The 26,295-nt window shown below is 34.4% G+C and overlaps 1 pseudogene; it reads right to left on the reverse strand.

Moving 5' to 3' along the window:
• Positions 1 to 23,854, reverse strand: part of LOC149558747 (PH, RCC1 and FYVE domains-containing protein 1-like) — an 83,007-nt pseudogene extending 59,153 nt beyond the window's left edge.
• Between the last annotated feature and the right edge of the window lie 2,441 nt (positions 23,855 to 26,295).

Here is a 26,295-nt window from a genome sequence, read left to right on the forward strand (position 1 = left end):
TACCCTAACTAATACAATTGCTAGAAAGTAACAATAAGGGGTTTTGACCTGATTGCAACATACAACTTAACTTACAAATTTCATATCACTCTTTAGCTCTTTCACATTGCCTGGCTTTCAGTCTTTGCAACTTTGATAGCTTGCCCTCCTTTCAAGGTATGTCTCCTTGAGTCTCCATGCTCAATGTACCTGTGCAATCATCTCTTTCTAACCACTTATCAAAGTAGAGTCCCTATGCTCTGTTCTTCCTTCACTTAGATGTCTTCTCCTTGACACCCTTCAACCACTTCGCAATTTAGCACTCTAGCAGCTCTTGCTTCGTGGCCTATGACTCCTTAAATAGAAGTCTGGAATTTCTTTTTCCACTCGATTCTTCCATTCTTTAATTTTGGCTCGAACGGATTAGGTAGGATTCATTGAATCCAACCCACATCTTGTTTCTTCTAGAAACATCATGAAGAATCCTCTTGAATTTGCTAAAAAATGATTTACATAGAATTTTGTACCACTAGCTCATCATCCTTATCCTCTAACTAGTTCACAAAATTCTATGTAACAACTCTGTTGGCTCAGTTTTGGCGAATCGGTGACTTTTAAAATAATGCAGTAGCTCGACACTATTGAAATTTTGGTGCTCGACACATACTGTGTTACTCAACATCAACTACATTTTATTGATGCTTGACACCTACTATGGATTCACTTGGCATCCACTAAGCTTTCCTATTTTCTCGACTCCTTCTAGATCACTCAGCACCTGAAGTTCACTTGACACACACTAGGTTTTGCATTTGCTTGGCTCTAACTCAAAAATTGCTCAGCTTATACTAGCTTGCTTGACACTCACTCATGAACTTAGTTAAGCTTTCCTTCAACTTTATTCCAACTTATTCTTCCAATGTTTCTAAGTGTGGCCAACCTCTATATCTTTTAGTATGTTATCAATACATCATTTCACCATTGTCTTAGCCGATCCTTGTACTTCATTACAATATCATAACTCAACCTTTCCCTTAGGTGCTCTTTTTACATCTTGTTGATTAAATCCTCTTCATCAAACAACTAAGTGATAGTACTTGGATCTTGTAAGCAATTGTCATTTCAGCAAGTAGTAGGTTTGACATCAATGAAAAAATAATGATTGAAAACATTCTTTATCAACCAACTTCCTCTTTGCAACAATCTCCCTCTTTGATCTTCAACAATGATCTTTTCAATCATATTTCCAACAATCTCCCTCTTTGGCATTGATGGCAAACCAAATTGATCTACCATCAGACCAAACTATTCAACCAAGTTCTCAATATGCTAACTAGGTTAAAATAGTAAGTCAAGTGCCAAAAAGAAATATGTGTTACCATCAATTTTCACTTCTCCCTCTGTGATCTATATCTTGATTACTTTATTTCTACTTCTCTCTCTTAGCTGATGTACCCTTTCCTCTTTTTTCATACTTTGCTATTGATCGGTTCTACTAACTTCTCCATCTTTCTTTGGATCTGATTAGTTTGTGATTTTCACTTTCTCCCTCTTTAACAAAAATGCCAAAGACATATTGTTTGAGCATCTTATCATGCAAATACAGCTTTTTCTAGAACTTTCACTTTCTCCCTCTATCACCTTGCTTGTGACTGATTTGGAATTTCAGTACTTTGATTACTTTAGAAAAAATCTTAAAGTTAGTATCCTTTGCATCAATCTATAATATTTCAACAATCAACTCATTTGATGAAGGGCAGTCCTTGCTTTTGCTTCAAGTAGCCTTGGTTAGGGGTATCACCCCTAACTTACCTCTAAGATACTCAAAAGCATCTTTAGGTAGTGCTTTTGTGAAGATGTTAGCAATCTAATCCTTTGAGCTAACATATTCCATCTTCACTTGCTTGTCTTCCACCAATTCTCTTACATAGTGATACTTAATTGCAATATGCTTGGTTTTGGCATGCATTACAAGGTTCTTTGATATGTTGATGGCACTTGTATTATCACAATAAAGTATCACAAGCCCATTTACCTCTTCCTTCATACCTTGTAACAAATGTTTGATCCATACAATATTAGTGCAATTGATAGCAGTTGCAACATATTCAGCTTCTGCTCTGGACTGTGAGGTACAACTTTGCTTTTTACTGGTTCAAGTAGCCAATCTTCTACCTAAGAAAAGTGCTCCTCCACTAGTGCTTTTTCTATTATTAGTGTTATCTCCCCAATTTGCATCAGTGTAGGCTCTTAGCTCAAACTTTTCACTCCCCTTGTAGTACAAACCAAAGTCATCAGTTCCTTTTAGGTACTTCAGTATTCTCTTTACTGCCATTAGATGATTTTCTCTTGGATTTTCATAAAATCTTGCCACTATTCCAACTGCTAATGCGATGTCTGGTCTACTATGTACAACATACTGCAACTTTCCAATCATTGATCTATACATTGTCTAATTCACTTCTCCCGACTCATCATTCTTAGATAACTTATGTCCAGTTACCATTGGTGTGCTTACTGGTTTTGAGTCTTCTAATCCAAATGTCTTGAATTCTTCCTTGATGTATTTAGATTGAGTCACAAATATGCCATGCTTTAGTTGATGTACTTGCAATCCAACAAAGAATTTTATTTCTCCAAATTGACATCTCAAACTCATGTTTCATTTCATCAGCAAAATCTTTGCATAGAGTATCTTTTCCTCCAAATATTATATCATCAAGATTTCAGATATCAAGATATCTTTTCCTTTTTCTACCTTGATGTACAGGTTGTTTTCATTTGTTCTTTCAAATCTTATCTTCACAAGATATTTGTCCAGTCTCTCATACCATGCTCTAGGTGCTTGCTTTAAACCATAGAGTGCCTTGTGCAGTTTGCAGACTATATCCTTGTTGTTGTCATCAACAAATCCCTCAGGTTGTTCTATGTAGACTTCATCTTCTAGTATACCATTCAAAAAAGTAGACTTCACATCCATTTGGTAGACTTTGAAACCTTTGTAGGCAACATATGCAAGTAGTGTTCTTACTCCTTCCATTCTTACAACAGGGGCAAATGTTTCCCCACAATCCAGTCCTTCTTCTTGTGCATAACCTTTGCAAACTAGTCTAGCCTTGTTTCTTGTTATCTCACCATTCTCATCAAGTTTGTTTCTAAAAACCCATTTTGTACCAATTACATTCTTATCAGCTGGTCTATGAACTAGGGTCCAGGTTTTGTTTTTCTCAATTTGATCTATCTCTTCTTTCATAGCTTTATACCAGTCATCATCTTATAGTGCATCTTTCACTATTTTAGGGTCAACCTTGCTCAGTAGACATGATTCATTCCTTAGTCTATTCCTTGTCATAGGTCTAGCATCCTTGTCACCAATGATTTGATCTGTAGGGTGATGTCTCCTTACATACTTGGCTAGTCTTGGTTTTGTCCTTCTTTCCATGTTTGATCCTTTAGCTTCAGAGTCATTTTGTTCTTCTTCATCTGGTACTTCATTGTCTCTTTCATGTGAACTAATTTTAGAGTCAGAATGTGCATTTCCTTCATTCTACAACTTGACTTCTTAATGCGACTTGGTATTCACTAGTTGTGACTCGGCTGATATTGAGATTTTTTCCTGATTCCCAACTTGATTGGTAGCATTATCTTCAACAGTCATTCCTTCATAGAAGTATACAAAGGATCTATAATCTTCTGATTTCTTGGATTCATCAATTTGGACTTTTGCATGCTCATCAAACTTTACATTTGCACTCTCCACAATCTTGTTAGTGTTAGTATTCAAACACTTATATGCTTTGCTTCTAGTGGGGTATCCAAGAAATATGCCTTCATCACTTTTTGCATCAAACTTGCCATTTCTAGTATCTTTAAGAATATAGCATTTACAACCAAATAATTTGAAATGTTTTACATTAGGTGAGTGACCATACCATAATTCAAAAGGTGTTGCACTTGTACCTTTCTTGGCTTGGACTCTATTTAGGGTGTAAACGACAATACTTACAGCTTCTCTCCAATATTTTAGAGCAACATTTTTCTCCATCATCAAGATCCTAGCATAGTCTATCACTGATCTATTCATTCTTTCAGTAATACCATTTTGAGGTGGAGTTCTTGGTGTTGATGTTTGTCTTTTTATTCCTTTGTCATTATAGAATATTTCAAATTGTTTTGATGTAAACTCACATCCTCTGTCTGATCTTAGGCTCTTCAGATTCTTTCCTATTTCCTTCTCAACTTTGGCCAAATACCACTTAAACATTTGGAATGCATCAGATTTTTTCTTCAAAAACATGGCAGTCATCATCCTGGAGTAGTCATCTACAAATAACATTATGTATATGTCTCCTAGGTAGCTTTGTACTTCTATTGGACCACATAAGTCTGTGTGGACTAGCTCTAGTACTTCCTTGGAAGTGTAGATTTTTCTTTTGAGACTAGAATCAGTCATATTTCCCAGTTGACATTGTTTGCACATTGTGTTTTAAGGTTTCTTCAGTTTTAGCAAACCTTTGACTTTCTTCTTTTTGCTGATACAAATTAGATTGTCAAAGTTAACATGACACATCTTTTATGCCATAGCCACATATCATCAAGTCTAACAACAAGAAAAGTTGCATCTTCCATATCTAGGTAAAACAAGTTACTCCTAGTTTGTTCACCTTTTCCTATCAGATTTTGATCAGTGTCATAGATTTTGGCAGTTTTGTTTCCAAATTCTACTTTGCAGCCTACATTGCCTAACTATGATACACTCAATAAATTGTAGTTCAATCCTTCAACATAGTATGCATTATCACATGAAATTTTTTCAGTAAGTTTAATAGAACCTTTCCCTTTGATTTGACGTGGAGAATCATTTCCAAATCTAACACTATTTCCATCATACTGAGTAAAGGTAATAAACTTACTTTTATCTCCTGTCATGTGATGTGAGCATCCACTCTCTATAATCCACTTGTCATTATTGTTCACACAAGTCACCAGTGTTGTTGCTTCACCTTCATCTGATTCATCCTTCATGGCTACATAGACTACTTCATCACCATTCTCATCAGAATCTTCTTCAACAATGTAGCATCTTTTGCCTTTTTCCTTGTAATCTTTGCTATCATCTTCTTTTTTGTTTTTGTACTTGTTTCCTTCTTTGTAGTTTTTCTTTTGTGTACACCTTGCAGCAATATGTCGTACTTCATTGCAATTGAAATAAATAATAGGGAGCTTACCTTTGAATTTATCTTTGCCTCTATGGAATCTTCTATCTAGTAGCGCTTCCAATTATTCCACATCTTCCTCATCTGTGCTGTTGTCACTGGATGCATGCTTTTCTTTTCTACTCTTCTTCTTTGATGTCACCTCCTTAGTGTCTTTTCATGTCAACTTGGCCTTGAAAGCAGATTCAAGGTTCTCAAGTCTGTAGTTATCAAAGTTGGACAGTTCAAATGTAGTAAGTCTTCCCACTATACCTTCAAAGGTTAGTGTGTTTCCTTGTACACACCTTAGCTCTTGGATGGTTGAAACTATAATAGCATAAATAGGGAGTAGGGTTCTCAAGTATTTGCTATTGATAGTCTCTTCTTCCAATTGACCACCCAAGCTTCTTATTGCACTTACTACTTCTTTCATTCTGAAACCATATTGAGCAACGTTTTCACCTTCCTCCATTTTCATGTCATTAAACTTTCCTCTGAGGCTTTCTCTCTTTGCTCTTTAAACATTCTGATCTCCTCCATAGATATTTGTTAGGGCTTTCCATATTTTTAATGTAGTGTCACATCATTTGATGTCATCAAATTCATCATAACTAAGTGTATGGGCAATCTCCAACATTGCTTGACTGTGCTCCTTCCTTTTATTCAAATCATTTGTAGAGAGGGGTCTAGCTGGATCTACATGCTCCACTCTAATTGAGATTTTTGCATAATCACCTATTGATCCAAGGTGCAATTTCATCAGACTTTTCCATAAAACAAAGTTGTCTTTGTTGAGCTTGGGAACTTCTCTCTTGGATATCCTGATCTTCCTGCTTCTAGTACCTTGAAACTAAATCAGCAATTGGCTCTGATACCAATTGTTAGAAATTCTTTTAGAATAACTAAGAGTGGGGGGGAGGGGGGGTGTTGAATCAGTTATTCAAGGTCTAAATGTCCAATAAATTTATTTTCACTAAGTGTAGTGAGCCCATTCAACCATTCATTCATCCAAGCTTAAAACATTCCTATTTAGCAAGTTACTGTAAATCAACATGAAAACATAACACATGAAAAGATCAACACATAACATAGTGATTTATGTGGAAACCCAATTTGGAAAAAACCACTAGTAACATGCTACTCAATTCTCACTCTTCTGAAGTGATGCCCTATGAAAGGCCTGCCCTATTAAAGGCTACAACACACTATTAAATGTGACCTAGTTAAAGGATTTAACCACCCTATTAGAAGTGAGCCTAGTTAGAGGACTTTAGAACATTCACTTGGAATGTCACCCTGTTAAAGAATTTACAAATGGCTGTTAAATGAACCTAAGTCCATAGGATTTTCCTTTATCCTAATTGATACAATTGCTAGAAAGTAACAATAAGGGGTTTTGACCTGATCGTAGCATACAAGTTAACTTGCAAAATTTAGATCACCCTTTAGCTATTTTACATTGCCTGGCTTTCAGTCTCTACAGTTCTAACAACTTGCTCTCCTTTCAATGTATGTCTCCTTGAGTCTCCATGCTCAATGTACCAGTGCAATGATATCTTTCTTACCACTTATCGAAGCAGAGTCTCTGTGCTTTGTTCTTCCTTCACCTAAATGTCTTCTCCTTGACACCCTTCAACCACTTCATAATTTGGCACTCCAAAAGCTCTTGCTTCTTGGCTTGTGACTCCTTAAATAGAAGTTTAGAATTTCTTTTCCCACTCAATTCTTCCATCCTTTAATTTTTTGTTGAATAGATTAAGTAGGATTCATTGAATCCAACCCACATCTTGTTTCTTCTAGAAACATCATGAAGAATCCTCTTGAATTCACTCAAAAATGATTTACATAGAATTCTATGTCATCAGCTTATCATCCTTATCCTCCAACTAGTTCACAAAATTTTAGGTAACAACTCTATTGGCTCAAATTTGGCAAATTTTTGACTTTTAAAATAATGTAGCAGCTTGACACTATTGACATTCTGGTGCTCGACACATATTGTGTTACTCGACATCAACTATATATTACTAATGCTCGACACCTACTGTGGATTCACTTGACATCCACTAAGCTTTCTTGTTTGCTTGGCTCCTTCTAGATCACTTGGAACATGAACTTCACTTGACACCTGAAGTTCACTCGACACCTAAAGTTCACTCTGCACACACTAGGTTTTGCATTTTCTCGACTCCAACTAAAAAATTGCTCAACTTAAACTAGCTTGCTCAACACTCACTCATGAATTTAGTTAAGCTTTGCATTCAAATTTATTCCAACTTATTCTTCCAATGTTTCTAATTGTGGCCAACCTCTATATCTTTTAGTATATTATCAATACATCATTTCACCATTGTCTTAGCTAATCCTTGTACTTCATTACAATATCATAACTCAACCTTTCCCTTAGGTGCTCTTGTTACATCTTGTTAATTAAATCCTCTTCATCAATCAAATAAGTGATAGTACTTGGATCTTGTAAGCAATTATCATTTCAGCAAGTAGAAGGTTTGACATCAATGACAAAACAATGATTGAAAACATTCTTTATCAACCAACATCCTCTTTGCAACAATCTCCCTCTTTGATCTTCAACAATGATCTTTTCAATCAGATTTCCAACAACTTAATCTCCTTGATTTCTCCATCTTGGTTAATGTTATGACAAAAAAATATTCTTAGAATCCTATTGAGCCCTTCTCAAATATTATTTGATAGTAAATAATGGCTTCTCTATGATTTCAAATGTTTTACTTTTATGGATCTTACTTGTTCTTTTGAGATATTGTATCCAATTTAGGGTCCTAGCTTGCACCTGCACCGAATGGCTTTTTACTAATATCACAGTCTCAATTGGAATTTTGGATGAAGATCAATGATGGAAAGTTTTATTTTAGTTTTTGGCTTGTCTATTGGTATTTTCTCCGACACCAAGTAATGACTGGATTAATAATTGTCTTTATATGAGTTTTGTGCTCTTTTATAATCACAATGTTCTAGATTTGGGATTCACAATGTCAAGAATCATTAGTGTTGATAGATACTCTCTCTAGATGTAGTCTTTCTTCTTCTACATCCTTTTTGTATCATGCAATGACCAACGTTTTTCTTTTCTGGTTCTTTTCTCTAGGAGCCATTTTTGAACCAAATTATTAACATAAATATAAAGTTTTGCTGAAAAAATAAAAATAAAATAAATAAATATTATTGATAAGGAGCAACACATAAGACCCTGTTGCAACCACAAGACATAGCTTCTATCTTTACATAGCATACAACAAGTTTGATATACTTAGATGACGACGTGCATATTGCAACAAGAGAGTGCCTATTTTTGGCTACTTTCTCTTATCTACGTTATCCTCCATAAACATCGAATATTCTTCCATGAGAAAAAAGAAACATCAACATTGATTATAATGTCATTTGTAGGGTGATTAATCTTTTTTTAAAGTTTTACACCTTGTCTTATTAACATTAGGCTTCAAAAGATTCTCATTATTGTTTAGGAGCTATTTACTACTATTTTGGTTACTTTTTGGATTCTTTTATAAAATTATAGGAAACAAATATATCAACCCAACACATATTTTTAATAGTATATTATATTCTAATAATTTTGAAGAGAAGTGCAAGCCATCTAAACTCTCCTTTGGAAGAATGATTCAGGAGATTACTTAGAAGATTTGGACATCAGTAAACATTCAGAGGCCATTGAAAGCATGTTTTGAAGACTAATTCAGATAGAAGTATTACAATTTTATGCAAAACATATTGCAAAAATTAAGATGTAGGGAATTGGAGTTTATTCAAGAATGTCACCGTGCTTTAATTCATGTAAAGATTTTTGAGAAGCTAGACTAACAATCACATAAGTTATCTCCTTATAAAGACTCAAATCTACAAAGTTATCTCAAAAAAAATAAAGAAAAATTAATGTCAATTAGAACCCTACAACAATTAAAAACCAAGCTTATAGAAAACATTCATAGGTTGAAAACTGGCCTATGTACTCAGTTACCAGTCACTATGTCAACAGTCCAATAAGATTTTCTTTCCACCCAAAGTTTAGCAATAAATCATAGACAAAAAATAAAAATGGCTAAGGAAAAGCTATGGATAGAGAGAGCAACCCATCAAGTAGGAACAAAGGGCTTCAATCTAGTGAGAAAACCATTAGAGAAAGTAGTATGGGAAATCATGATTGAGTAGTCAGAGAGAATAATACAATGAAAGGCACCCATTTAATATAGGCAATGAACATTTTTGATAGGCGATTCATTGTATTGCTAAAACTATTGTTGGTCTAAGCGCAGTTGGATTCCATAAATAAGTAATCTTCTACATGAGTATAAATTCTCCCTATATTCAATCTTATGTTAACTCGCTGGAATACTAACAAAACAATGCAATTAAAAAATGAAGTAGTAGTTGCAACATCAACATATGTAAATAAGAATGCAGTTCAATCAACTTAAGAAGGCCAAGTGTAAGGTGGAATAAAAAGAATATGCAGAGCAAAAATAGAGCATGCACAAATCCATTGAATAATAAATTGATTGTTTGATTAATTAGACCACAATTCAAATAATAAAATAAATCTTATAACTAATTGCATTTAAAGAAACATGCCACAATGAGTTTTTAAAAAACTAAACATCAATTCTCCTGTTAGCGATATCGAGCAAAGCTGCTTTTGAAATGGAGGACATGGCTATTCGTCTCTGGTTGAGACTTGAATGCTTTACAACTATTTTCTTTTGATAGATAAAAATAATTACACAAATAAGCCTTCATGAGAATCACATATATAGAAATAAAATTTTTGGTAGCATGTGTTGGAAATGATTGAAATGATCATAAGAAAAGTTGTTGGAATAATATATGGAACTGGTAAAGAATGTCCTCAATCATTGTTTTGTCATTGATGTCAAACTTGCTACTTGCAGGAATGACAATTGCTTTAGTGATCCAAATACTATCAATTAGTTGATTGTCAAGGAGGAGGCAATCAATAAGATGTAACTAGAACACCTAGAGAAAGGTTGAAGTTATGATGTTGTAATGAAGTACAAGGATCAGCTAAGCCATTGATGAAAAAGTGTATTTGATGGAATACTATAAGATACAAAGAATGGGCACACTGAAACATATCAAAGATTTAAGGTTTTAGCTGAGTCTTTTGTAAAGCTCAAACTAAGATCATTAGAGAGAAGGAGCCAAGCAGAACCAAGTGCTGAGTAGGTATAGGTGCCGAGTAACACAGAGGTGCTAGGCACCTACTCAATAATGCCGAGTTGCTGAATTATTTTGGAAATCGAAGATTCACAAGATCTAAGCCGACAAGGTTGTTATCTAGAAATTTGTGAATTAAAAGGAAGATAAGAATGACGAGCTGGTGGCACAGAACACCATGTAGAACATTTTTCTTTTAAGGATACAACTGGCAAAGTTTCTAGAAGAGAACAAGATATGGGGTAGATGCATTGTATCCTACCTAATCCATTTTGAAGCCCTAAAATTGGAGAGGGAGAATTGAGCGGCAAAGAAAAATCAGACTTCTATAGAAGAAGACATAAGTTAATGAAGAATAAGGGACAGTGAAAGAGAGAGGTGGTCAAGCATAAAAGCATGAAGTGCTGTAGAATGTGCTAAGGAGAAGAAAGTATAGGAACTCTATTTGGATAGACGACCACAAGGATGATTGCATTGGTAGAATGAGTAAGAAGACTCAAGGAGATGAAGCTTGAGAGGGAGACAAGCAGTCAGAGCTGAAGTGATTGAAGCCAAGCGTAAGGATTGAATTGAAAGTGTGATCTAAAATCTGCAAAGTATGTTGTAAGTTATATCAGATCAAAAGACCATTATCATTATTTTCTAGCAATTGTAATAGTAAGTCTAAATCCTATGGACTTAGGTTGGTTTAATAGCCATTAGATAAATCCTTTAACAGGGTGACATTCCAAGTGAATGTTCTAAAGACCTTTAACCAAGCCCATTCCTAACAGTTTGGTGAAATCCTTTAATAGGGTCACATTTAACAGTGTGTTGTAAGCCTTTAACAGGGCATGCTCTTAACAGGGCATCACTTCAGAAGAGTGAAAATCAAGTAGCATGTTACTGGTGGTTTTTCCCAAATTGGGTTTCCACATAAATCATTGTGTCATGTGTTGATTTTGGATGTTTTGTCATTGCATATTGATTTAATGTAACTTGCTTATATGATTGATTTAAGTATTGGATGGATGAAAAGTATATGGATTCATTAAAAGTAGTAAAAGGTATTAATAGGGAATTTTGGACCCTGAATAACTGATTCACCCCCCCTCTCAGTTATTCTAAAGAATTCTAACAGCATGTAAGATGATTCTTTAATAGTGAAGAGGCATAGTTTTTGGATTGCAATATTGTAGATCTCTTCATCTTTCTTTAGTGGAAATACTAATTACATTGGTAGAGTGATGCAGAGGAAATCGCAATAATGACAATAAAATAATGGTAATATGAAATTGATTCTAAACACTACCATGTTCTTTTCATAAAGTACCGAACCAAAAGCATAGGGAACCTAACAAGAATCGATAAGAAAATTGAATTGCCATTAAAAACAACACATATTTTCACTACATATAACTATCTATAGATTACAAAATGGATGACTCTTTGGTTGCCACCAGAGAGCCATTTACATTTCCTTCTATTCACTCACTCTCTATTAAACTATTATCTTTTCACCCTTATCGATTCTCTATCTTGATCACATTAGGAGACGACTTATTTAAAGATCATTTTTAATGGTTACAATCTGTTCTTTAACTAACCGAGTCCATTTTTTTTCCTTTTGGAATTTTTGGAGGTGCCCCTACATCATAGAGATTACTTTTTAACTTAGTGACAATATGCTTACTAGCCTTGAAGAGTTTTCTCATAGTTTGTAGATGCATACACTTCCATGTGATTGACGCATAGTTTAAGGGGATTATGCACTATCAAAATAGGTATCATTTTTTATATCAAATTTTTACTTTCACTATCTTCTTTGAGAGAACAATATTCACTATGGCATCATGTTGGAGGATTAGTATTAGTTTCAATAGTAAGATGATTGTAGATGCTCTTAATTGTTATACAATAGATATGCATCATTGTCATATTGCAGAGAAAATTTCATTTAAAGAAATGGAGATAGGCATGTTCTAATTTAACCATGATTAAATGTGTTATATTCTCACTAGCAACCAATATCAAACTATCATCTGGTTGGTTCATGTAGGAACTCACTTAGTACTTGCAACAAGTTTACACTAGAGATGTGAAAATTCAATTGTACTTATTGAAATGTGATTTAGACATTAAATAAGAATAGTAATGGATCTTGCAAGAACTTTTTAAGTACTCAAGAGTTCTACAAGAATTCAAAAATTTCTAAATCTATAATTCTATATATTAGATTAGTAATATCAAGTATCAACCACCATCCCCACCATACCAAAATTTTTGTACATAGTTCCCCATTATTAGAAATTTGTCCTTGGATCATTTCATCCCCCATTTTAAATCTCCATGAAACATAGAGACACACACAAACACACCTTACTCAAACCTTTAATCCCAATATTTGAGAATCATCAATGACTTATTGATAAAGTTCATAGTTCAAAAAACATGACTGGTATATAATAGTGACATGGGCCCTTAATAAAAGTTTAGGTTTGATCTTTGTCTTGTTGAATCAATATTAGAATAGAATAGAGGTAAAGTTGTGACAAAGTAACAAGATCCACATGATTTCAATTTATGAAATTCTTATTTATTGTGTTGATGGATTAAACTTCAGCTATCAATAGTATTTGACATGCATGGGAACATTAACTCCATAAATAACCACATATTTCTCTGGAAGATAGATTCCATATTTCAAGTAATCTTGATTTTTTTAGTTAAAGATGTGGGATTACTGAATGTTGGTCATTCCATATAGTTCATCTTAGAAAAAAAAAAGGGTTAAAAGATTGGAAATGTTAAAATATTGAAGTGATCAACAAGTTTTAGAGGAGTTGTAGGAGCATGGTAAGAAATCCCATTCAAAGTGCATCATCATTTTCCATCAATCATTTCAAGTGGTTTTTTCTTTAACACATAGACTTGAGTGACATTTTTTTGTCCATTGATGCAGAGCATTAAGAATCAACTTCATTCTCCTAGAATCTTGATCATCCATTCCACGAAACATCCTTAGACTATTCATATTAGTGATAACAATGTCCTGATCCATCATCAATTTTATTCAAATAATCTATTTCCCAGTAAACATTCATCAACTTATTATGAACTTCAAGGTTCATTTAATAATGTCTTTCAACCATATTCTCATTAAATCCTTTGTCTATTTGGTTTCAATCAATATCTTAGTCAAAGTCCTATGTCTATTTGGTTTCAATCAATATGTTAATCAAAGATTTCAAGGTTTTGATTCAATGTAATACAACGAGTCCAAACAACACAAGAGCTCAATCTCACTTTCATACGTTCATGAGTAACAATCTTTCATCCTCAACAATAAGATCATCCAAGGCTTTGAATCACTATTCACAACATAAGGCATCCTTGATATTTTGAATGAATATAACTAATCAATACTTAATATATCTTTGAATAGATAAAAGAACAATAGCTAATCATAAGATAAATAATCCACTATTCACTACCAAAATCATTAGTCACAATAATGTTATACGGATCATAAATCATTAAAGAAAAATCAAATTTCTTCAACCACACCCATCATATCTGTAGGCCTTGAATCACAAACAACTATTATTGACAAACAATATTTAACTACCTCTTGTTGTAATAGTGTTATATCATGACAACTTTCTAGATACTAAATCACTTATAACTTTACCACCCGATTGAATTTGGACAATCGCTTCGGTCAAACTCTAGAAAAATGGAATATAAATGACATTAAAATTGTGGACAAATCCAATGGACTGTATTTTATTGTCACAAAATAAATGGAGTTTTCACACATTCCAAATCAAACTTTGATGCTTTGAAAGACTGAGCTGTAATTCACTTGGGAAGAATATCAAAATTATTTTAGACCTTAGTTGACAACCGTGGGAAGCTTTTTAGTGCACAAATATTTGAAAAGTATGAATTCTTCCTTTGTTGAGGATCGTAAAAAAGTCATTAGCAAACTAATAGGAATTACCTTTTTAGCTTATTTCAAAGAATTGGGTGCAAATCCGAATATATGAAAGAACAATTTAAGCCTTCTTTTTAGCTTATTTCAAAGAATTGGGTGCAAATCTGAATATATGAAAGAACAATTTAAGCCTTCTTCAATGCATGGCCAGTTTCAAATCTTCACAATGGTTTTTGATTCAATTTATAAACACAACAAAATCCCCCAATTTAGAACCTGAGGGTTCCATTCCTTTTCACATTCAATAGTTACTACATCTAGTCACATATCAAAATGGATTCAAAATAGATTTTAATCAAAATAGATTCAAGCATTCCTTTGTTATAAATGCAATTCTACAATTACAAATCTACTCCATACTTTAAATATTTGGAAGTCATTACATTTTATTCAACTTCTCTACCGAATGACTACTTTGTCCCTTATAATTGCACATTTACAATTTATTTCAGAAAATGACCATTTAACTATGTTAACTCTCTAAACACATTAATATGGACTTTTAGGACCTCTTACCATAGATACAACCATTTTATAGAATTTTACATCATTTGACCATTGGACTAACTTAAACCGTTTGAACTAAAAATACCATAATATTCCCTAAAAATCACTTGGTATGATAAGGTTGTCATGCACCATCCATATTTGAAAGAACTTAGTGGATTAGGCCTAGCAGCTCCAGTTGATACATTCCACCTAACACAAGGTACTTATCATGGAAATAATTTGGAGCATCAGGAAGAGATCCAACCCCTTTACCCTTTGAGTTGGAATATGTAGAATCACAACACCATATATATTGGACCAAATGTTGGTATTAACAAAGCATGTATTTGCCACCATATAGTAACCACTACTTGCATTTTGGTCTATTATTAACAAAAATGAATATGAATGACCGATGTGTACATCCAAGTCTGTGTAATTCTACTATATTCTATAAGGTCCTTTACAAGAAACATATTGTGATTATGAATTTTAACATTGAGTGAGGTTTAAATACCAACATTATGTATTTTGAAGTGTCTCGTATTCAATACCAACATGGATTGAATTATTGTATTGGTAAGGGCACTTTCCTTTAAAATATTGTTTCTATAAGGTGAAACCTTTTAATAATCCCTAGATCTATATATGTCTTGAACACAAAGATCTAAATTTTCTTTACAACTCATCTAAATACTTTCAAATTTTCCAATTCTTGTAAAACAAGGAGGAACATTGGAGTTTAAAATGTACCAATTCCAATGCTAAAAGGATAATAACTTATAAGATGTCAAAGTTATATTCATGAAAGAGTTTGTATATACTTGATCTCTCTAATAATTATATGGCAATTGGTAATGACATTGTCAAATTCCCAACAAGGTTAGATTAACACATAAAATAGGAAAATATAAATTTGACTCAACATTGTGCTATGGCGACAAATATAAACATGAATGTCCAAAATGTTTGTGGATCCTCAAGTTTCACGTGTTACAAATTTTTGTTTCTAGTGTAGATAAGATAAGAAAAGACAAGTGCCACATAGTGGCTTAGTACTTGCCTTTAATAGTATTAGTTTTAATTTTGATATAAATTTAGTTGCAATTTTATTATTTGTTTATTATATGTATCAAATATATTAATGTGTACTTTCATAATTTTTAATTATCATATTCAATATTTTTCAAATATATTTTATATATAATTGATTTTGTACAATCATGTAGTTGTGGCAAATTGTTCAAATTAAGAAGCATCAATTTTTGTAACCAACACATTAATTCACATAAGATTCACGCATTAAAATACATAAGAAGTAAGTTGAATAATAATTTTAATACTTTGACAATATATTATTAATTATAATAATTGAAACAATACTTTTGTGTACTATGCTATATAATTTGATAAAAAATATATTCAATTATATTATTATAATATATTATTTTTTAAATTTTATAATATAATATTAAAATTTAAATAATGATAATTGAAAGAATTACTTAATAAATATTAGTGGTGGATGAATGAAATAAATACAATATAATTTTTATTAATATAATAAAATATAATAAATCTTTCAAACAAAGGTTGAAGAATTGGAGGGAATAACACTCATCTTAGAATTATAATAGATAATTAAAGTAAATCATTAAAATATTAAAACAAATTATTTCAATGTATTTCTTTATAATCAAACAAACTATTTATAATAGTTCTAAAAAAATAAGAAATATAAATAATTGATTATATTATTATAATATATAGTTTTCTATTCTAAAATCCATATACAATAATTCAAGTGTTTAGAAAACACTTTGAACAAAATGGATAACAAATGCGCTAAAAATTAGGAATAAGAGAAACAATAAAAATATTCTTTAAAAAAAATACTTCCCACAAACTCACAAATCCTCATTTAAGACTCTAATCCATTCATCCAATTAAAATCTAGAAAATTAATATATATAAATTGTAAAGTTAAAAAATTAACATGTATTTCTTCGTAAACATAACATTTATAGAAAAATATGGAATGAAATGAATTTTTATTGGTAGAATAGAGGTAATTTAATAACAAGTTAACGCGAATAATCCAAAAAATGAAACAATAGTACTTAGCCTACCGGCAAGTACTAATAAGATCTTGGTATGCGATGCTAATCATTCATTCTGGGAACTATTGAAAATCTTTTGAAATCTTCTCTCTGCCTTTCAAAGCCTTTCTAATTGCCGTGGCACTACCATGGTGGATTTCTAACTACCATGGTGAATTTTCTCTTGAGCCCATGCCATGAGTAGATGCTATCATGGTTTTTCTTTACTAGATCACGGATTCTAAATGTAGGAGGTTGTAGCAAGGGTTTTCTCTGAGTGCATTGGAGAATATTTGAGCTAGAATAGAGCTATCAGATTGCCTTGATTTCTTCTCCTATCAGTTGATAAATTTGGGGATAAGCAAGGAGCCCATGCTGTGTGCAAGCAAGGAAAGGAGACCTTTATAGGTTGAAGCCACGGTTATTTCCAAGAGGGATTGTTTTCAAGCCAAGTAAGATGGGCTAGATTATCCAAGGTACCCAGATATCAAGACTAGATTGCATGTGAACTGTTTGATAGAATGTCTGGTATCGTATCTACTTTGGTTTATTCATATACTACTTAGTATTGTTTATTCATATACTACTTAGTATTATTTTGAATCATGGACCCCCCACCCAATCCAACAATATTATAGTACATAGTTGACTGCTTGTCATTATTAGAGAAGGATAATGTAGCTCTGAAAATCATAACTCTTTCTCTCTCTGCAGTTCCCCAAGGTCTCTTAGTGCAGTTGCAGAAGTTTGAATCAGTGAACCAAACTCTCCAGAACACTATTTACTCTCTATCTAAATCATTAAATGACTTCAACCAATAGGTTATGGCTAATTCTTCATGGATACAAGAACTCTTTGAAACTTTTACCACATAAACAATAGGCATTACAAAGGATATCAACTCCATTATTGAAGACTTCGGGGATATTAGAAACCTTAAGGACAAGCAGACCGAGCTCGTTAATAAAAAAACATCTCTCTTGACTAATAAAAAGCAACAAATTAAATCTTGGGCTTCCACTTGCAAAAACTCTTGCACTACACCTCTGCTAGAGGTTGAAAAAATTGTCCAATCAGAAGACTAGGTTAGGCACTTCCAAGAACTACAGAGAGGGATCCTACTAGTATGGGGCTTCAACAATTGTTTGAGGATCACAATGGGCCTCTAACTTGTTATGGTCACCCCCTTCTCTAGCTCCATGAGTCCTTTGACCTAGTGATTTTGAATGGCCTCTCTTGCTTCCTGAGTTCTGGGCTTTTTACATGTTGGCCTCATAGTGGGGGTGTGAGCGTGGTTGATTATATCCTCATTGTTGCTTCTCTCCTCCCCTCTATCCAAAATTTTTACCATATCTCATCTTCCCTTGGACAATCATGCCCTCCTTAGCCTTTCGGTTTGTGTTTCTTCCCACCCTCTTCCACCCATCTCTAGTAACCTTGCTTGAATCTGCCCGCATACCCATTTCTATTTTGAGGATAGTGATGAAGACCTCTTCATTTTTCATTTGAGAAGATTCCTCTATCCTGCTAGCTTCATAGCTCATAGTCAAGTGTCTACCATGTTTCACTCACTAGCCACCCCAATTTGGGAGTCGACTCTCCTCTTTATCCCCCATTGCTCCATCCCTAGTACTCCTAGATCTGTTTGACAAAATACTTGCCCCATGAACTAGTGGTTTGATGATACCTGTAAAAATTTCCATTGTTCCTTGCGCTTGGCTTTTGACACTCATTCCTCCACTCTCACCAATCTATGACTCTCTTACAAATGCTTTCTTTGCCATAAGAAGCAGTTATTTATTGCTTCATAGGGTAGACCCCTCTGTGACATGCTTATTCAGTATCCCAATTTGTTTTGGTGCATCATGTTCCCCTAAAGTTGCCAACCCCAGTCCACCCCCAACCTTTGCCTCCTTTCCTCCCATGTCTCCACATTGTATGACATCTTGGGTTAGCTCGCTCCCTTTCCTAGCCAACTCCCCCATTGTCACTTGTTCTCCACCTCCAGATTTATGAGGCCATTAGACTTATGAGATGTAGCAGGGCAATTGATGAGGAGGGTTTTCAGGCTGAGCTCTTCAAGCTCGGTACCATGATCTTGGATCCTTATCTCTCTACACTCTTTGATAGAATGGTTTGTTTTGGTTTTTTATACTCATGGTCAAGACACATTATTCACCCAATCCATAAGTTTGGGATGACCTCTGATCCCAGAAATTATAGGACCATCATGATTAGGCATACATTTGAATGCTACAACATTGAATACTATTTTATCTAGTGAGCTTGACAGAAAGAATTGCAGGGCTAAGGGTCAAGCACGATTCAGGGAAGACTACCAAACCATGGATCATATCTTTACTCTACGGGCTATTATTGAAGAGGCTTGACAACACTTGAAGAAAGTCTACTATTGTTTTGTGGATTTTTATAAGGATTTTGATTCCATCCTCGAAGCAACCCTTTTTTAGAGACATAGAGATATAAATATTTCTGAGATCTTACTGATGGCTATCATGAGGTTATATGAGATAGTGATCAGTAGACTCAAGACCACAGAGGGCCTCTCTGACCCTATCCAAAGCACCATTGGGTTGAAGTAGGGCCATCCTCTCTCACCCACCTTGTTGGGATCTATATTGATGAGCTAAAGGATTTTATTAGTGACTCCTCGCTTCTGGGTGATGGTTTTCATCTACACCAGGTATTGATCTCCATTCTTCTCTTTGTTGATGATATGGTTCTTCTTGCTTCTTCTCCTGAGGGTCTTTAGAGGCTTTTGGATAGACTTGCATCTTTTTGTGACATGTGACAACTGGTTGTGAACCTTGATAAGACTCGTGTTATGGTCTTCAATAGTTTGAAGACCTCACATCTCCATTTTCACTTCCAGGGTTAAGAAGTTGGGATTACATCACCTTACACATACCTTGGGGTTAAGTTTTCTGGATCACATTTCAGCTTGAGATCAGCCATTCAACCTCATATCTATAAAGGGTTGGGTTCCCTTGCCATGCTTGAGAGATAGTGCTTTAGACATCACTTTCAGAACACATTGTCTAAGCTATCCCTCTTGAATTCCTTAGTAAGACCCATAGTGCTCTATGGTTTGGTGGTTTAGGTCCTTCCCTTTTAGACTTGGATTGGGCCATGATTGAGTGCACTTGGACTCTACTCCTCTATCGGATTATCAAATGTCATATATCTACCCCCCACAATACTATTTTTGCTGAGTTTGGAGCTAACCCATTCAAGCTTGCAAACTTTTTTGACCTAATTTGGTTTCTCCACCATCTTTGTGTCTTTGCAGACTTGGCTGAAGGCAGACATAGATACCCTTACTTATCTTACTACTCCTCAATTATTATTGTAGACTTTGATCCATCCACTAGAGCTCACTATTGGTATGCTCAAGCTACTATCCTGCTGAGTTTAGTTGGGATTGACATTGACTGTCTCCCTCCCTACTAGTTTTCTTTGGATGCTCCTACTCATCTACTCCCCTCTCAGCCAGAGTTGAATGGGCATGCCAGACTCGACATCTATAGATAGTATATTATATGGACCTAGGTTGATCCTCTAGGGGGACTATGTTTGAGGATGACTTTCTACATTGAACACTTCTTAGATGTTTAGGATGAGATTATTATATGCCGTAAGTACTTACATAGATATTGGACACACACCCTATGTATCTCCCTTGGATCCTTTAGGGTGGGCTCACATAGACTTTAGATCTAGGTTGATCACCATATTGCTAGAGAGGATCAAGTGTGTAAACTTTATACCTTAGCAGAGGCAGAATCTGAGATCCATTTCCTTTTTAGATGCCCCATATACTACGAGATTAGAGGGAGATTTTATTGTCTGATTAGAGATTGTAGATCCCTCTCAAATTTTTTCAAGTACATAGATTAGCATTGCATTGCGCTCTATCTCCATGAGTTCTTAGAGCTTCACAACCATACTTTACATCTATCATCTCCAAGAGTCAGACCTAGGCACAACTTATTACGACCTTCTTCTCGCCCTTACCTCTGGCTCAGGGTGTGAAGCGATTGTACTATTTCCCTAACACGAGCCATTCTAGATCTGTGAGACCCCATAGGGGACCTCTTCACCAATGACACTCGTCTCATAGCACTCAACCTTATCATAGGGCCTCTGGTAGCTGTCCAAACTAGTCACTATTATAATTTTTCCTTGTAAGGATAGATACCTAATCATTTTCATGATGTCTCCTACTTTCTTCTTCATTTTTTGTACTTGTTATTTTGTGGACATTGTTTGGTGCTCTGTTTGCTTGCTATCTTCTTAGTGTAAGTTTCTAGTCCCATAGACCCACGTTGTGGTCTTTTGTTGGACATTAATAAAATTATCTTATCTTATCTTATCTTATGGTTGGTTTATCTTTTTTCTCTATTTTGTGTATTCTTGGTTGATTTCTCAAATTTCTAAATGTAGAGTGTTGAAGATGTTTATGGCTTTTATGTATTACAATCAGATTCCCATGTTTTATAATGCATAGGACTTTGAGTTAGTACTCATGATACCTAGGTCTAAAAGCAGGATAAATAGAGTTGTTTGGCCCCCCTAAACATAACAATAATCAATGCTAGAGAAGATTTCATTGTATGTCTTTGGGATTCAGAGGTGTGTGATGAATATTCATTGTTAATTCTTGTTTCTAAATTTTGAAATATAATATGTTATGTTTCGATTTTATATCTTTATGTATTTTAATAATAATAAGTGTTAGTAAATCACACTAATATTATAAGAAATCGATATCTAGTACATGATAGATTGATTTGACATCCCTGATAATAATTTTGAGTGACATCTTTACCCATGGAAGTCTATGAATAATATTGTCTAGAACATCTTTAGGTCCATTCTATGCAGCATCGCTGGAATAAAATTACTAAAATAGGACACAAATGCTACACAAGGCATGGAAACTAGGATTTTTATTTTGCATTGAGTTTCCTCTAGGGTCACATGATTTGAAAATGCTCTATATTTTGAATCCTAATAATTTTTAATTTAAGTGTATGCTAAAGTGGCTAGAAATGAAATCTCATTTAACATTTGATCCTATGAATGGTGCTCATTTAACCTTTAATTTAGAATCGGTCTCACAAATTTTCATGAAATATATTAGTGAGTTATGGAAATTTTAGTAACTGCAGCTCAGATTTTCTAGGTTTGTTCATTTAGCAATTTCACTATTCATTTGTTTAGTATGGTCATGTATGGCTTAAATATGGCACAAAATCATGTGCACTAAATAGGTTTATTATACTTTTATTTGGTTCAAGTCCTATTGTGTCTCACGTTGTATAATGAAAGTTATTGTAATTCTAGTTTGAAGTAATTGAAACCCTCAATAAGGGTATATAGTGAGATAGAAAAAAAGTTATAGATTGTGGGAAAGGATTTTGGGATAGATTTCAAAGAGCCTTGGATCTAATTTTGATGTAGGAGCATCCAATGGTGTCAGGGCAATCCTGTATCACCCAAAAATATGCTTAGCGTTAGTTTCTATTTAAAGTTTTTTCATTTTTGAATACCCATTTTGGTCAAATAAAGATTCCAACTCTCATAGTTCCACTATTGGATTTTTGGGTTAGAGTTTTTGAGCACCTTGGGATATGTGCCAATGCAAAAAATGGGCTATTTTGTAATTGAGCCATAATTATGATGATCTAGAGGGTGTAAGTTGGAGGGATGATTATATTTGTAATTTAAAATACCCTAAAAAAAGAATAAGGTCAAAAGGCTTTATGTTTGAAACTTATTGCAGTTTTAAGTTTTCTGGAGACCTCCTAAGAGCGCTTTCAAGTAAAATTTGAGGCACTAAACAACCTTGTACTTGCTTAAAAAATGGGGGACAAGCATAGTTTTTCCATAGGGCTATAGAGCACTTAGAGAGCTTTTCGAAAATGTAAATGGTTCGTTAATCGGAGTCCCGGATCAAAAGTTATGCCTCTTGAAAGTTGGACTACCATTTCTGTATTCTTCTAATTTTACACCGGCTTCTAACATGATTTCTAGAACCTTTTGTTTTGACAGTGGATGCCAAATGTCATATTCTAGAATGTATATCTAACCCTAAACCTAATTGGAGTTTATTTTAGAATATTTTGGCAATGTAAAGGCAGTTCTTGGTGGAGTTTGAGAGAAGGTATTGTGAAGAGGACCTTTCTCTAGGATCTAACCATTGTAAGCCCATAGGGCATGTCTTTGAGTCTATTTACATGTACTAAATGTAGAAGTAGATTTTACTGATAATAATATTCCCCTTTTTTCTATTGCTTTCATTTTGGTTGTGGCTTGTGCCTTCATCAAGTGGTATCTGTTGTGGTCTCCACAACACGCCCCATTCCTTACTAGAAATGGGGACACCCTACTTTTTTTGACTTTCAAACTCATAGTTCGGGAGTCGGGAGAAGAAAACTCGGTTAAATAAGTTAGAAAGTTGAGTCCAAAAATCACAAAAAAATCAAAAAATTGAAAAAAAATAAAAAAATAAAAAATTGTAAAAAAAAGAAAAAGAAAAAAAAGAAGTTAAAAAAAGCGCAGTGCGCTTGGGCGACCCGTGCGCCCACGACGCTCGCGCTGCATGCCCGTGCCCGCGTACTACATGATCGCGCCTGTGCTTCATGCCCACGCCCGTGTGCCGCATGCCTACACCCACGCAACGCATGATGAGCGCGTGCATGCGTGCTCGCGCATCACTCGCACTGCACGCTCGTACCCATGCGCTCTCGCATCGCTCGCGCCTTGCACTTGTGCCCGTGTGATCGCATGTCACTTGCGCTACATGCCCGCACCCACGAGCTCACGCGCTGCACACCCGCACCCATGAGCTCGCGCGCCATTCACCTGCGCTCGCGAGTCTACGCGCTTGTGTGCCACTTGTGTCACGTGCCCGCTCCCGCGAGTCTGCGCCCGAGAACTGGGAGCCGAGTGCCGAGCGTTGAGAGAGCCTATCCATGGCTCATATTCTCATTTGAGGACTTCACTTTGTCTCTCATGAAGTTATGTTAAATTAGTATGCAAATGCTTTTGATTGTTTTAATTTGGTGTTTCTAACATACTAAAGTAGCATATACACGGGTCATCTTCATTAGCTTTTTTAGTCAAGTTTTGTATGTCATTTGCTGATTTTGGCTAATTTTGCTTATTTTTGTGATTGGTAGGATTGTATAAATTGATTTTGTAGGTCCACATGAGCATGAAGAAGACAAAATAACTCATAGTCTATCTCATAGTGTTTGCAAATTTTTCAAGCTTATAGGTGGACGAAGCACTTGGAATTCTTCTTCCTCTTCTTGTCTATATTCTTCTTCTATTTCGTCTACTTCTTCTTCTTCTTGAGGGATCTTGGCCTTTTTTTTTTTTGGAAGCAAAATCATACACACTTTTTTTTAAGTTCTTAAAATGAACCCACAAATCATACTTAAATCCATTAAAAACTAAAAATTTGCAAAAAAAAAATAAAAATCTTTCAACAAGTGAAACTAAACCAATCCAATCATTTGCATCCTTACAACATCAAGGTTTTAGATGCATTCATGCAAAGTTAGGAACACTTCATTTTTGAGAATTTAAAAAGAACTTCAAGTTTCCATTTCAAAAGGTTCAAAATCAACACTAAGGGCACACTGAAATCTAAATCAAACTCAAAGCATCAATCAAGGATAGAATGAACCTCATTTGCAAATATTTTAAATTTTTTTAAAAAATTTCATGAAAACTAAGAGTCCTAAATGGTTGCCAAAATTGTCCTAAAAGCTTTATTATTTTTTCTAAACAAATGTCTTATTGCAAAATTTTGAATATTTCTTAGATTTTTCATGCATCAAAACAATCTAGGAATATCATTTTTGGGCTTAAAACATGCAAACTAGAATACAAAATCTTGAATGAAAACCAAAGTCCAAAGAGTTATTTTCACTTTTGAGTCCAAAACAATCTTGAATGATCTAAGGTTAAAACAAAGCACTTCAAAGTTCTTAAAACAACACGCAAAATCTCAATCTTGAATGCTCAAAGGAAAAAACTTGAATGTTTAATCACTTGTCTTTGAATGCATGTTGCTAAAATCACTCTTGAGTGCCATGGATTAAAATCAAGTTTTAAAATAAAATAAAATTTATGAATGCATGATTAAAACAACAAATCCAATTTTAATTCCATAGATCAAATAATCATCTTTTGGGGCATAAAAAGAATCCACATTTTAGAAAATTTCTAAGTTATAAAAATAAATAAAGACACTTTGAGTGAATTTATTGTTGGACTCACCCTCTTTAATCACCCATCATTCTAACCATTGGTTGCAATATCAGCACCATATATGGGGATGGGTCTACCTAAGAAGGTGTTAAGTGCTCCACAAAAATTAAATTCCACTCACTTGAGTTTTTATTGGTTTTTCTAAGATAGAAATTTTTTTGAATGCACATTAGTCTCGCTAACACTTCATTTGGGCATAAAAATTGAACAAATCTTGATGTGGAGGGCCTCTAGACGCACGCTTGAAATTGAGCTTTGCACACATCTTTGTATTAGGCTTAAAACAAACTGATACTCAATCTTGAATGCCTTAAAGAAAATCAATCGATACTTTACGTGGAGGGCCTTCAAGTGCGCGAGTTTACTTTTTGTTGACCCTAAATCTTCTTGGTGTATTCATTCTTCAATCACTTCTCTTTTGTTGGCGCATTTAAAATTGGAATTGAACCTTTGCATCTTAAATCACATGTGTTTTCAAAAGGTCTAGATCAAAAAACTTAAAGCATCAGTTGGAAAAGAACTCTATCTTTTAGCCCAAGATCATCCAAGTCTTCTCTCCCCTTGTCGTCTTTCGAGGCCATCTTGGGTGCATAAGATTAGGATCCAAAATCTTGTCTTAGCTTTTAGGAGGCCTACTTGGGAATTTCATCACCCCTTGGGATGACCTCAACTCCAACATTCCAGTGGAGTATAAAGATCGGGAGGTGAATCCAAAGACACCTCTCTTGGGATCAAAATTCTGTTACTCGGGCTAAGCCTCAAGGAACTTTATACCCTTGAGAAGTGAAAGAGGAGAAGTGGGTTACCGCTCCTCTTGGCTGTGTGACATCTTTTTGGTTTCATGTACGGATTTGGGCCTTACATACCTTGTGTATATCGAGGACTCCCTAGCTAAACCAAATTTCATCCTTTTAGAAAGCTTCCTAGGATGTTGGTGTATTTGACATGCTTGCTCCAAACTTTTTTCTACTTGTTTGTTCATAGCTTTTGAATGAATGTTTGCCAACTTTGGTCAAAATCT

This window comes from Cupressus sempervirens, chromosome 5 (genome assembly GCF_028749045.1).
Source record: "Cupressus sempervirens isolate cs-2001-9-10 chromosome 5, ASM2874904v1, whole genome shotgun sequence".
NCBI lineage: Eukaryota > Viridiplantae > Streptophyta > Pinopsida > Cupressales > Cupressaceae > Cupressus > Cupressus sempervirens.